The 11,855-nt window shown below is 38.0% G+C and overlaps 1 long non-coding RNA gene across 1 annotated transcript; it reads left to right on the forward strand.

Moving 5' to 3' along the window:
• The first annotated feature begins 1,317 nt into the window (after nucleotides 1-1,317).
• Nucleotides 1,318-11,317, forward strand: LOC134472881 (uncharacterized). Its single transcript, XR_010042883.1, has 4 exons — nucleotides 1,318-1,770; nucleotides 4,576-4,762; nucleotides 8,189-8,428; nucleotides 10,874-11,317. It is a non-coding gene; the product is annotated as an uncharacterized LOC134472881 (long non-coding RNA).
• The last annotated feature ends 538 nt before the right edge of the window (nucleotides 11,318-11,855 follow it).

The raw sequence follows: 11,855 nt of genomic DNA on the forward strand, positions 1-11,855 counted from the left end.
CTCGCTTTTTGCTCATCCATGTCTCAAAGGCTACTGGATGATGTCAGCTATCTGCAGGGCTTATGTACCTCCACAATGTGCTGTGTGACCTGAAGATCACCTTGGAATCAACCTCACATATCCACCCACAAGTGTGCTTTGCTAATTCCATGGGAGGTTCTCAAGAAGATCAATTAATCTATAAAGATTAACCAAGACAATTTTATTATTCCACTTTAATTCTTTAGCCTTAAATCATGTGGTTTATAAAGCAAGCAGTTCTGATTATTTTCAGGAGAAGTGTACATGTTTTGTTCATTGAATAAGAATTCAATAGGCTGTGCACATCAAGATAAAAATATATTAGGAAAAGGAATAATTGAATTTGGTTCCCACACTGAATCAAATAGTTTGTAAGGGTTATACTATTTTGCATTAATGTGCTTTCTCCAAGTTACTCCCATCCAAATAAAAACTAATATTATATAAAACTCATGATTTCTTTCAAAAATCTTTATATTATCTATCATTTTTAGAGAATATTAATCATTTCTTCTTGATTATCCAAAGAAAAAATGGAGGACAATTATATCTTAATATAGTTCTATGGAAGACTCATGGAATAACCTTTTAACTTTGAAACCATAACAGAGAATATATATATATATATACACACATATGTGTGTGTGTGTGTGTGTGTGTGTGTGTGTGTGAAATTTTTACAAGCAGCTTAGTTAGTTAAAAATATTATAGACAGACAGGCAAGGCCCTTGAAGGAGCCAATGCAAAAGACCAGATACTTTGCAACCTTGAAGGAGACAAACACCTCCTGCTGTGGGCCAGATCTGAAGACAAAGGATCAAGCAAATACACCTGTGTCATAAGGACTGCTAAGGAAACTGAGGAAACCAGGGGTCATCATTCCAACCCTGTACAGGAAGAGTCACTGCTCTTTAAGCATGTCTGCTTGCTCCTCACTTCCCTATTTGTCCCTGATGCAATCAAATCTACCTGAGCAATTAATCTTATTGGTTAACCACAGTTCTGCCCCACTTTATACCCACCTAGCGAGTTCTGAAGTTTTCCCCACATTGGACTAGTCTCACTGCGTAGTTTTACTCTATAAAAGTCCTTAGAAAAGAGTGAGTCTTTGACAACCCATTCAGGACCTCTTCTGTCTCTCAGACAGAAGCTTTCTTTCTCTCAATAAATACATTTGTTATGGATTAAGAACTGGTGGTCAACTTAACGCCAGCTGGATTACATCAGCATGGCATTGAGAAAAGTTACTCCACCTGAGTAAAGTTGCCAGCATAAATAGATGGAGGAGAAGGAGGTTGTTGAGATGTTAAGTATTATTGTGTTGAGGCATTGTGGGTTCTCCTGGACTTTCTGTTTGAGTCATTGGTTCTCTTGGAGAAGTTTTGGTCCTCACATCGAGCATTGCTTCCTGGCTCTGGAGAGGAAGACGTGTGCTGCTTGGTCTCCAGGATGAACTCATCATGCTGGCATCATGGCATGTGTCTGACTGTGTTTGTCATCAGAGGAGCTTGGGCCTCCATTTTGCTGAAGATGGCTGTGGTGCCTTTCAGGACAGCCCTGGGCTTTGTTGTGAGTGTGACTTCTTGGCTCCAGTGTAGAACCCTCATCCCACCACCATAGCTCCTTCACCCTGCTGGCATGGACTTTCTGGTTTACACCGCTGACCTTTGGGCCTTCCTGTCATGGATCCATAAAAGAGACAGGTGTGAGTCCTTGTGGGCTCTGGACATCCAGTTGGACTCATGAGAGGTATTGTCCTGAGCTCTGGGTTTTCATGTGGACTCATGTGGGACATTGCTATGGGACTTAGGCCCTTGACTAAGTATTCTATGTCTTTGGTGTTGCAGATAGATTTCCTGCATTTTCTTGTGTTAACTCTGGGTGACCATTATAAAAATAATATTATAAAATTCATGTTTTGATTCTAATTGTTTGCTGCACAACCCCTGACTACAACAATATTCTACTCTTACCCTTTATTGTTTCTAAAATTTATTCTTCAATTTTAGAGAACAAGAACTCATATTGGACATACAGTAGGTAGGAATTTCACTCCCCTACATCATAGTGACATGAATATCTTTAAATGATGGCTATCTTAATTTTTAACTGGCTTTTATTAAGAAAAACATACAACTAGCCAAATATCTAAAAAGATATAAATAAAAATGAGAAGGGATTTTGAGGAATAATCTGCAAATATTTTTATTTTTATTTTTGGTACCAGAATCAAACTCATGACCTGGTATGTGTCAGGCAGGCACTGTGCCTCTGAGCTACATCCCTGCCTTCAGATATTTTTAAAATGAGAAATGAGAAATTTTTTATAATCCCAGTTAATGATTAGAAGAAAATAATGGATGATATTATGAGATTAGTCATCTAGGGAATTCATACTCTTTAAATTATTTGAATTAATCTGGAGAAACATGTTAGAGATAAGAAATTTAAGTCCACAGATTTTTTTTTTATTTTAAAGAGATTATGACAAAACAGGACATAACAAAGCAGATCAGAACAGAACAATTTAAGCAATACACTATTTCACTAGTAGACAACCCATAATTAACAGTAACTACCACAATGTCTCTTTCCTTTAAATAATTGAGTATAACTTCATATACAATAGTATCAAGCATAACAAAATAGTATAAAAACATTCAAGAGAATGAGAGTATTACAGGGCAATCAGAACCAAATAACAGAAAACAAACAATGGCTACTATATTATCTCATTTTCCATAGAAAATTTGTTTATACTTTAACATGTAATACAACATGCATTTTGATTTTTAATTTTGTCATTTTCCTGTATTTCCATTTTTCAAATGTTGTTCCAAACTTCTACTCAGTGTGTTGGAAATTGTCTCCTAATGTTCTGGGCTCTTGGCATTCCTCTGGTAGTATAGCTCCCTCCTTTGGCAGCGTGGCCCCCAGATTAAAAGAAGATTGCCAGGCGAGAATCAGGCAGGCCTAAAGCCTCTTCAAGTCATCCAGCTCCCTACTCCAGCAGCAAAGCTCCCCAGACCAAAATAAGGCCACCAAGCACAGTGCAGGCAGGCTGGGGTCCCACCAAGCCCAGTCTAGTGTGGCTGCAAGCCAGACAGGTCACCAACCACCCAGAGCAAAGATCTCAAACTCTTCCCAGGATCGGATGTTGTGCAGGCAAAGCTCCCACACTGACAGGTCACCTGCGTGGCCTAGACAGGCCCAAAACCTTCTCTGTAGCTCAGCTCCCTCCTCCCCATGGCAGCTATGGTGGCAGCACTCCCCGGATCCCCACAGATTTTTTTAGAAGGTTGAAAGCAAATATCAATAATTTGGACAGTATTCATCAATTTTCTTTTGCTTAAGGTTTTCAGAATTTTCCAATATAGCTGTGTCCTATTCCACAGTTTCTAACTTATTCAGTAAGGACAACAATTTTACTGAAAAAATAATTATGAATCCACAATACTAGCATAAAATATTTTAACTGAGATGGCATTAAAAATGGTAGAAAATAAAAATCAAATGAGTCCCTTATGCTTATAGCACTCACAAAATTATACAGCCAAGGTTAAAAAGCAAACATAAACTATAAAATTCCAAATTAATAATATCAGTTTTATTTGACCATTAGTGCTGTATTGCTGAATTTAAATTGCTTTTCATAACATCAATACTAGTTCCAGACTCTTCCTTGAGAAATGCCATAAAAATTTCAATTTCGAATTTAAGACTTTTTGTGTGGAACAGTGACTCTGGTTATTGTTGTTTTGGTGTGAGCTGCTTTAGTGTGTCTGTTTTCCCCCTTCATTAGCTGGTGATAAGCGTTGTTGCTGCCAGCCTCATCCTACAATAAACACAAATGCATCCACTTTAGTACAGTGGTGTTCGGCCTCAGTCATCTAAGGCACAGTTAAGATAACCTTTTCAGTGTTTGTTTTGAAGAAGCACCTAGGAATCTCAAAGATGTGTTGGGAAATTACAGAAAATTCCAGCATTTATGAAGAAATATGAAATCAGTGACAAACAAAACACAGGGAAACAAATTAAAACCCCATTATCAGCTATGAGATTAGACTGGTAAAGAGAAAAAAAAAAAAATCAACAAAGAACTTGTGTAACAAAAGAGACAACTTTCCAAATGCCAAAAGAGAAATTTATTAAAACTAATGTTTAAAAATGAATGTGTAAACTAAATTTATATAATGAAAACCATGAAATAACACTTTAAATGCTGATCTGTTTTATTTTCCCTTTATTGATTTCGGGAACACTGTTGCTCAAAGGTGGAGACAACTTAATAGTGGTTGAAATCAGGACAAAGTGCAAGAGAGCAGAAGCTTAGGGAAGGGTATCGACATCTAGTCATTTCAGAATCCAAAGTAATTAAAGTGGGAGGAAAAGGACAAATATCTTCCATTTTTCTTTCAGAATTTGGTTTTGAACGTAGCCAAGTCTTTGACCCTTTGATATGAGTTGACTTCTACCTAAACCTGAGAAACTTTTCATTTTCTTTCTTTTCTTTTTTTTTTTTTTTTAAAACCTGGTCATTGTTCCCTTTGTAAGGAAGTACTTACCATGATTCTTGCCAGTATGAGAGGAGCAACCTTACAGGAGAAAAGAAAAGAAAAGAAAAGAAAAGAAAAGAAAAGAAAAGAAAAGAAAAGAAAAGAAAAGAAAAGAAAAGAAAAGAAAAGACCACTAGAGAGACAGATAACGATCCTGTGGATATGGTGCTCATGGTGCCCAACAGGTAGGCTTTCCTGCGGCATTCCGTGGGCGTGTCTCTTTTTCTGTGGCCACTGAAACATTAATTTAGTTGCAGTTTGCACTAAACTTTTGCAGTAACATCAGCCTCCCTAGTTTTCAACCAGATTCTTTTCATATTATTTTCTCTCAGTATGAATTTGAGTATGAATTTGATGTTGACACTGGGTTAATAGACCCATTTAAAGCAAATTAAATATTTAAAAGCTTCACTTGACAGGTCTGGCTCCAAAGTGAATTTTAATTGAGATAAAAGAGAAGATAATAATGGCAATGAGAGAGATATGTGTTTCCCTAAGATTTGCTAAATGCGCAAACTTTTAAGAATTCTCTATCCTTGCACATCTTAAGTGTGCAAACTTTTAAGAATAAATTCTCTGCTTATCCTAAATATTAGACTGTGATAATAAACACTGCAATCATATGAAATTCCTGTCAGTCTAATATGCACACCCATGTGTTTACTTAAATAGATTTAAATAGATGAAATCCGTACACGTCTCTATTCTCCTAATTTCCTTAAATAATGTATTATAAATGTTTTGCATTTTCCTGCATAGCATTTTAGTAGCAACTGAAATTTACAACTTTAATTAAATTATAAAATACTGGATGACCAGAGAAGTCAGAGATGCTGGAGAACTCAACAGAAGTTCCAAACTGATCATCTGCATGTCATCATTCGTGTTTCCAATTACAGTCCTTATTACATGGTTCAGACTGCAGTTGGAGGTATGCCTGGATTTATGCATCTTTGCTGGCGTTCTGTGGCTGAGACACAGCTGTCTTACAGCTCACCTGGTTGGCTTTGGCTTCCTCCTGATATCCCCAAGGGGCTGTAATGAGTTCAGCCACCTAGAAACTCAGGCCATGTGACTCTGAGGTACTGAGCTGCAGGCACTGTTCCTGTTAGATGAGGATTGAAGAAAAATGAAGGCCAGTGGATTCCACATGAGCTAGATGCGAGAGGTATGATTGATGAGTACAGTGAAAGTTGAAGCAAAAGATTAAAACATTTTAAAAATGACTGTAAATTTACATTGTCATGAATCCCCTTCAAAATACTTCCTCTGCTTCTGAATGTGCTTACCTCATTTTTCTTTTCCTGTTTTTTTTTAATTGAGTTTATTGCTTCATTTTAGACATATATGATGACCACATTCATCACAAAGAATTTGTTCTTGCACAATGATAGATCTTGATTCTTCTTTTTTCTCCCCATTCTACTCCCCTTCCTTCAACCCCTTTTTCCCTCCTATTTATAAAGATTTGTTTCCGTTTTTTCCCTCTCTTCTCATTTTTTCACATTCCTTCCCTCCCCACTTTTCTTGTCATTTTCTGAAGCAATGCCTGCCTTGGTGTTCTGAACTGATCTTTCCTGAAATTTGACTTTGTGCATGACCCAGAGGGTGTGAGTTACCAGCTCCGTTAAACGGATGGAGGAGGGCCCAGTGTCACGTTTTATGCATCTGTATTCCCATTAGAAGGCACTCAGCAGCAGAGTTAAATTTTTTACCATACCTGGTAAAAACACTCACAAAAGAACTTTCAGAACTGCTTCAGAAACAGCAGGAACAAAGTGTGCTCAAAGTTAGGAGGGGAAGCCTGTGAGTGGGACTGATAGGAACGTGTCTTTTACTATCATGCTTTAGAAAATTGAAGCGTCTCTGTGTATTTTGATCAGCACCCCTTCCTATCTTTCCTGAAACTTTCCTCACCTCAGACCTGCAGCACTATTTGAAGATTCTCCTTGGAACTGCTCTTCCTCCTCTTATTTTCCACAGGTGAGACACTAATCAGTCTCTCACATATCTTATACTGCTCTGCTTGTTTTTCTAAGAAAAGATTTGGACAGTATCAAGAGCAGTAAGGAAAAGTGCAGGTAATGGGAAGGCTGGGAAAAGCCAGCAGACTGTCCCCTGGGTGAAGATGACACCATCAACATGCATTGTACCACAGAAGTCCAGTCTTCAGCTGTCACAAGGACCTGCATGGGTCTCCCTGTCTTGGGCAGAATAATTACTGGCTTCAACAGGCGGTGATGGGGCTGCTTTTGGAGAACGGGGGCAGGTAGCAATAAACACGGGAGCTGAGTGATGGCCACAGTGTAGACCACGTGGGACAAGCAGGCCCTGGGAGCCCCAGACCAACCACAGTGGTGGGTGCTGCTGTTTGTTTCCTTCATATCTTCTCAGTTTCTTTTTAAGAGGAAAAGGCCATCGGAAATTCAGAGTATTATGGAACCTGTATTTAGGGTTAAATTTTTTATAGTGCAGAGGCAGGACCATGGAAACTGATGGCCCTGCTCAGATCCTCTGTTGCAGGGATCAGCGAATCTGGACAGGGGTACCTTGGCCTTCTGGGATCCACCTCTACTGATCTGGTGAGGTGGCCGAATTCTCCAGCCTTGTTCCCAGAGGGTCTGTACAGCAGGATGGCCAAAGGCAGTCCTTCAAGGATCTGAACTTCTGGAAGGAGTGCTCCCCACTGGCTGGAGAGGATTCTAATTACACAGCTCTTTAGGACTCTGTCTACCAATCTGTCCCACCTCTTCCTTTCTCTTCACAAGTGGCAGGCTTAACATTGTACCGGAAAGGTCCCCCTGCCTCTTCCTTCCTTCCTCTTATCCTTCAGAGACTTCTCCTGTACTAAATTTATGTTTCTCAAAGAACTCAAAACTAGCACAGAGGCCAGACCTTCTCAAAGCAATCCCTGGGGGAAACTGAACCACATTACTCATCCCAATTAATATGCACATTAATATGCCTTGTGTCGAATTCTGTTTATTCTGTGTCTTATACATGTCCCAAGTCCTCCAACATCCTCTCCTGAGATTAAATTAGTGTGGTAGTTTTAAAATAAATTCACAGTTTTGTTTTGTTTTCTGATTGTTTTCAAGAGATTAAGTCTAATCTCTCTCTTCTTGAGCATGAACTACAAGCAATCCCAGAAATCTACGTCCTGGGAATGTGTCTGCTATTACTGGAACTGAGGCCTCCAGCCTCTGGGAGCTCTGTCAGTCAGTTCCTTGGGAAGCAGATCCTCTGTCCCACGTAAACCATCAGATGGTGGCGGATGTCTCACTGCATCCTCCAGGGCGATGCATGAGGGAATTATCCAATTAAGCCATTTTTGCACTCCAGCTGCCAGTAGCTATGTGAGAAGGAAAAAGAATATTTGTTGTTTCAAAGTTCTGAATCCTTAGAAAAATTGTTACAGATAAACTGTCACAGATAAAGGATGACTGCGAAATATGGGGAGTGTTCAAATAAAAACAATTATTATAGTAAAAATATTCATTGCTATTAATCTTCCTCAAAGTGTTGTACCTTTCTTTAATCACACTCATCCCACCCTTTCTGCGTCTTGCTGGAGTAGTTCTGGAAATCTTCTTGTGTGTTTTCATGCTCAGGAGCTCAGTGAAGGCTGCTGCCTGGAACCATAAGAGAGACTTTCTCTGAACATACGTGGTCAGCACTGTGTCCTCAACCACCTGATCCCCGGATCTGTGGTATTCATCTTCCAGCTCTGCCCCAAAGTAAAATCAGCCATTTAACACTGAATCCACACAGGATATCAAGGCGGCTGTGAGAGGACAATTAAAGTCACTCATGAGCCAGGGATGTAACTCAGCAGCATACGTACCTGCCTGGTAAGTGCAAGGTCCTTTGTTCTACTTCTGTTACTGAAAAATGAATAAATAAATAAATAATCAATCAATCAATAAATAAAGGTACTCATTAAAGAGGACTTCCAGGGTTGCTTCAAGAAACAAATGGCAAGGACAATGGGATGAGTGCCCTGAAACAAAGGGGTGTATTTGGAGGAGGATGAGTGTCAATATGCCTGTTACTTAGCAAATTGCTTTACATTTAAATAGACTGCATTTTCAATCACACACTGTACAGTCAAGTATTTTTCTTAGAATCAACTTCTGTAGCAGCATTACACATACTCATACACAAACATTTCATTATATATATATATAATTATTATATATATATATATATATGTAATTATTATATATATGTAATTATATATGGTATAATTACATGTATATACATTTGGTGACAAGGGTTTGAGTTATTTTTAATCAACCTGAGTAACTTTCAAATATATATATATATATATAGCTTCATTATTTACCATTCCAAAATGTTATATTATTGGAATGTTATTATAAGTTTAAATAATCTTTTGGTGAGAAATTAAAGACATTGTCCCTTTATAGACCTCTATTGCCTACTATTAAACAATGAATACATTATCTTACACAATAATCAGTGGGTAAAAATGCAAAACATTCCATCACTTGTGTCTTACTGGGTGGCATAATTCAGGATTGTACTCATCATGTTACCATGAATGCAAAAGATAGATGCAAAAGGTGGGAAAGTGTGTTTATTTAAATGATCTAAGTTGTCAAATAGTTTCTCACTATTACCTATGTGCACTCATTAGCAGCAGAGACCTTTTCTAGTAACAAAAGCAGTGCATGGGTAGGGGAGTAAGATGACTCTAAAATGAAGAAAATATGAACAAATATCACAGATCTGCTACATTTTTAAAAGTAAATAATGGTAATTCTTTTAAGTTTGCAAAGGGTAATGGAAACTGCTATTGTAAGAGAGCGCTTATCTTGAAAAGCATTCAAGGTGATTAAAAGAAGCAGCACTTAGTCAAGCAGTCTTTTGACCGTGGATCCTGTTCTAGAAGCAGCTTAATTTTAAATTCAATATCTTAAAACCAGCAGGTATTTTTTGGTATGGATCAGATTTAAAGTGTGATTTAGGGTTAAAGGAAAGAAGTGTGAATAGCATAGAAACCCACGCATGTCCTATTTGATTCCAGGCCTAGTGCTGTTGAAAGGACCACACAGGAATCGATGACTGGATAGGAAGCATCAGGAAGGTTTCCTGTGAGATGTATATCATCCTTTACATGTCCCCCTATATTTAACCCGTTTCAGTGTGATTTCACGAACAAGGTCTGCTTTGTTCTAATGCAGTTATATAATCTCCTGCTACTTTTCCATTCCATGACATCCAAAAGCATATATTTATTACATTATTTGTATAGAAAAAAGATATCACAGAGTTTCACAACAAAGTAAGAGGAGAATAACGATATTTAATACCTTGCTTATTATCATCTTCAGAGTAGTTACTCAGAGTACAAGACATGGGTAGCCCACATTACGAGTATAGTCTGGCTTAAAAAGAAGGAAAAGACTTATGATTGGCAAGGTTAGCATTTATATGTGGAACACTGAAAATTAATTTACCTTGTTTATCTATCTGTGCGTTTTGGTTTCTTTTTTCCTGATAATTTATTTAACCTGGCAGAAGTTTCAGAGCATAGAAGAAAACAAAACAAAACAAAACAAACAAACAAAAAACTAATAATCTAGACATATTAGATACAATTGTATATAAAATAAAGAGAATAAACTCAATTGTTTAAAAAAATAGGGAAATGAATTTGAAATGTGTAATGACCAGAAATCAAAGACAGAAGTCTGTTTTGCCACTATTCGATAGCATGCTTTGGAATATGATTTGTAAATGTACACCACAGAAACAGAATTCAGATCCAAATCTGTCTGACCCAAGTATATTTATTGCTTGACAATAAATGCAAGGAAAGAAAAATATTAGATGAAATTTTACAAGTCTCAAAACACATTTCTGTAGTCTCACTGAGTCCACTTTAAAATACAGAAGTTCGGAAACACATACTTTATCGTTTGGTAGTGTCCTCCATACCCTGTGGGTATTGGGCCCAAATTGACAATGCCATTTTTCAGCTATCTATTGATTATTCATCGTCTCAATGAAAAGCCTTCATATTCAAGTTCTTAATCCTCAGCTTTGTACCTTGTTAATATTTGCTCTTGCTCTGTTCATTATCTATTGCAGGATAACAATTTATATCACAATTTTGCAGCATAAACAGCACATGTTTATTACCTCTGCTGCAGTCTCATGAGACTGTGATTACTGTTCCTCCTGGGTTTGCCATCACTTCTTGGTTTTTCTGGGTCACATCCCCTTCCCAGCTCACTTGGGGTTTGCTGATATCACTTCTGTCTTTGCAGGCCAGTCCGTAAAGTCCTTTGTTTTCTACAGTCTGTGATCCAGAGGTCATGCATGAGTCCTCCTGAGCAAGATAGAGGGAGCCAGAAAAAGATTGGTGAGGATAAACTCAAAACTTTCCACAACTAAACATCAAGAATGGCACCCCTTGCTCAAGCAAGTCACTTCTCCTGGGGCCCTGTTACAGCTGTGGGATCCTCACAGAATCATGGAGCCAGGGACCAGGAACTGTCATGAGCCAACAGAAGGCCACACGAGGCCCACTGTGCTCCACAGGCCACTGTCATGAGGGGGAGGAGCTCACTCTTTTTCATATTTCATAAACTATTTCCAGAATAAAGGTTTCCAATGTATTTCAAACTGCTTACTTATCCTTCATCCTCTCTCTCTCTCTCTCTCTCTCTCTCTCTCTCTCTCTCTCTCTGTCTCTGTCTCTGTCTCTTTTTCCTGAAGATCAACTTAGTAGAATACAGATCCCCAGATCAGGATATAAAGATTAATGTACTATCAGGAACTGAAGACCCTGCTCAACTGTCACTAACTTCTTATCTTCCACCCATCTTATGTTGGAGTATTCTATCAAGGGTCCTGCATTGTATTTAATGGCTATTACTCCTTTTACATAACATGGGTCTGTGTTATCTTCTAGAAAATGTCTCCATTTGGGATTACCTGACTTGTTTTGATGGGAATGAGATCTTCCAATAATGGAAATTACACAATAATGATAGTGGGTCTTCTAAGTGGGTCATATCAAATTGTTTATGAAAAGACAATTATGTCCTTTTCCAGTATTTCTCACTTTAAAACAATAGTGGAATGAATATTTTTGTGAATGTATGTTTTTGAATTTTTGTGCGATGGATTTCTAGAAAAGGAATTTCTGTATAGATGGGTGAGTCCCATGTAATTTTGTCAGATATTGTTAAATTTCTCCCCAGAAGGATTATGCCAGTTTTCATTCTTGCCAGCATTAAATATGTG

The sequence above is a fragment of the Cavia porcellus genome, unplaced genomic scaffold (genome assembly GCF_034190915.1).
Source record: "Cavia porcellus strain 051 isolate PalLab524CR breed Dunkin Hartley unplaced genomic scaffold, mCavPor4.1 scaffold_2, whole genome shotgun sequence".
Taxonomy (NCBI): Eukaryota; Metazoa; Chordata; class Mammalia; order Rodentia; family Caviidae; genus Cavia; species Cavia porcellus.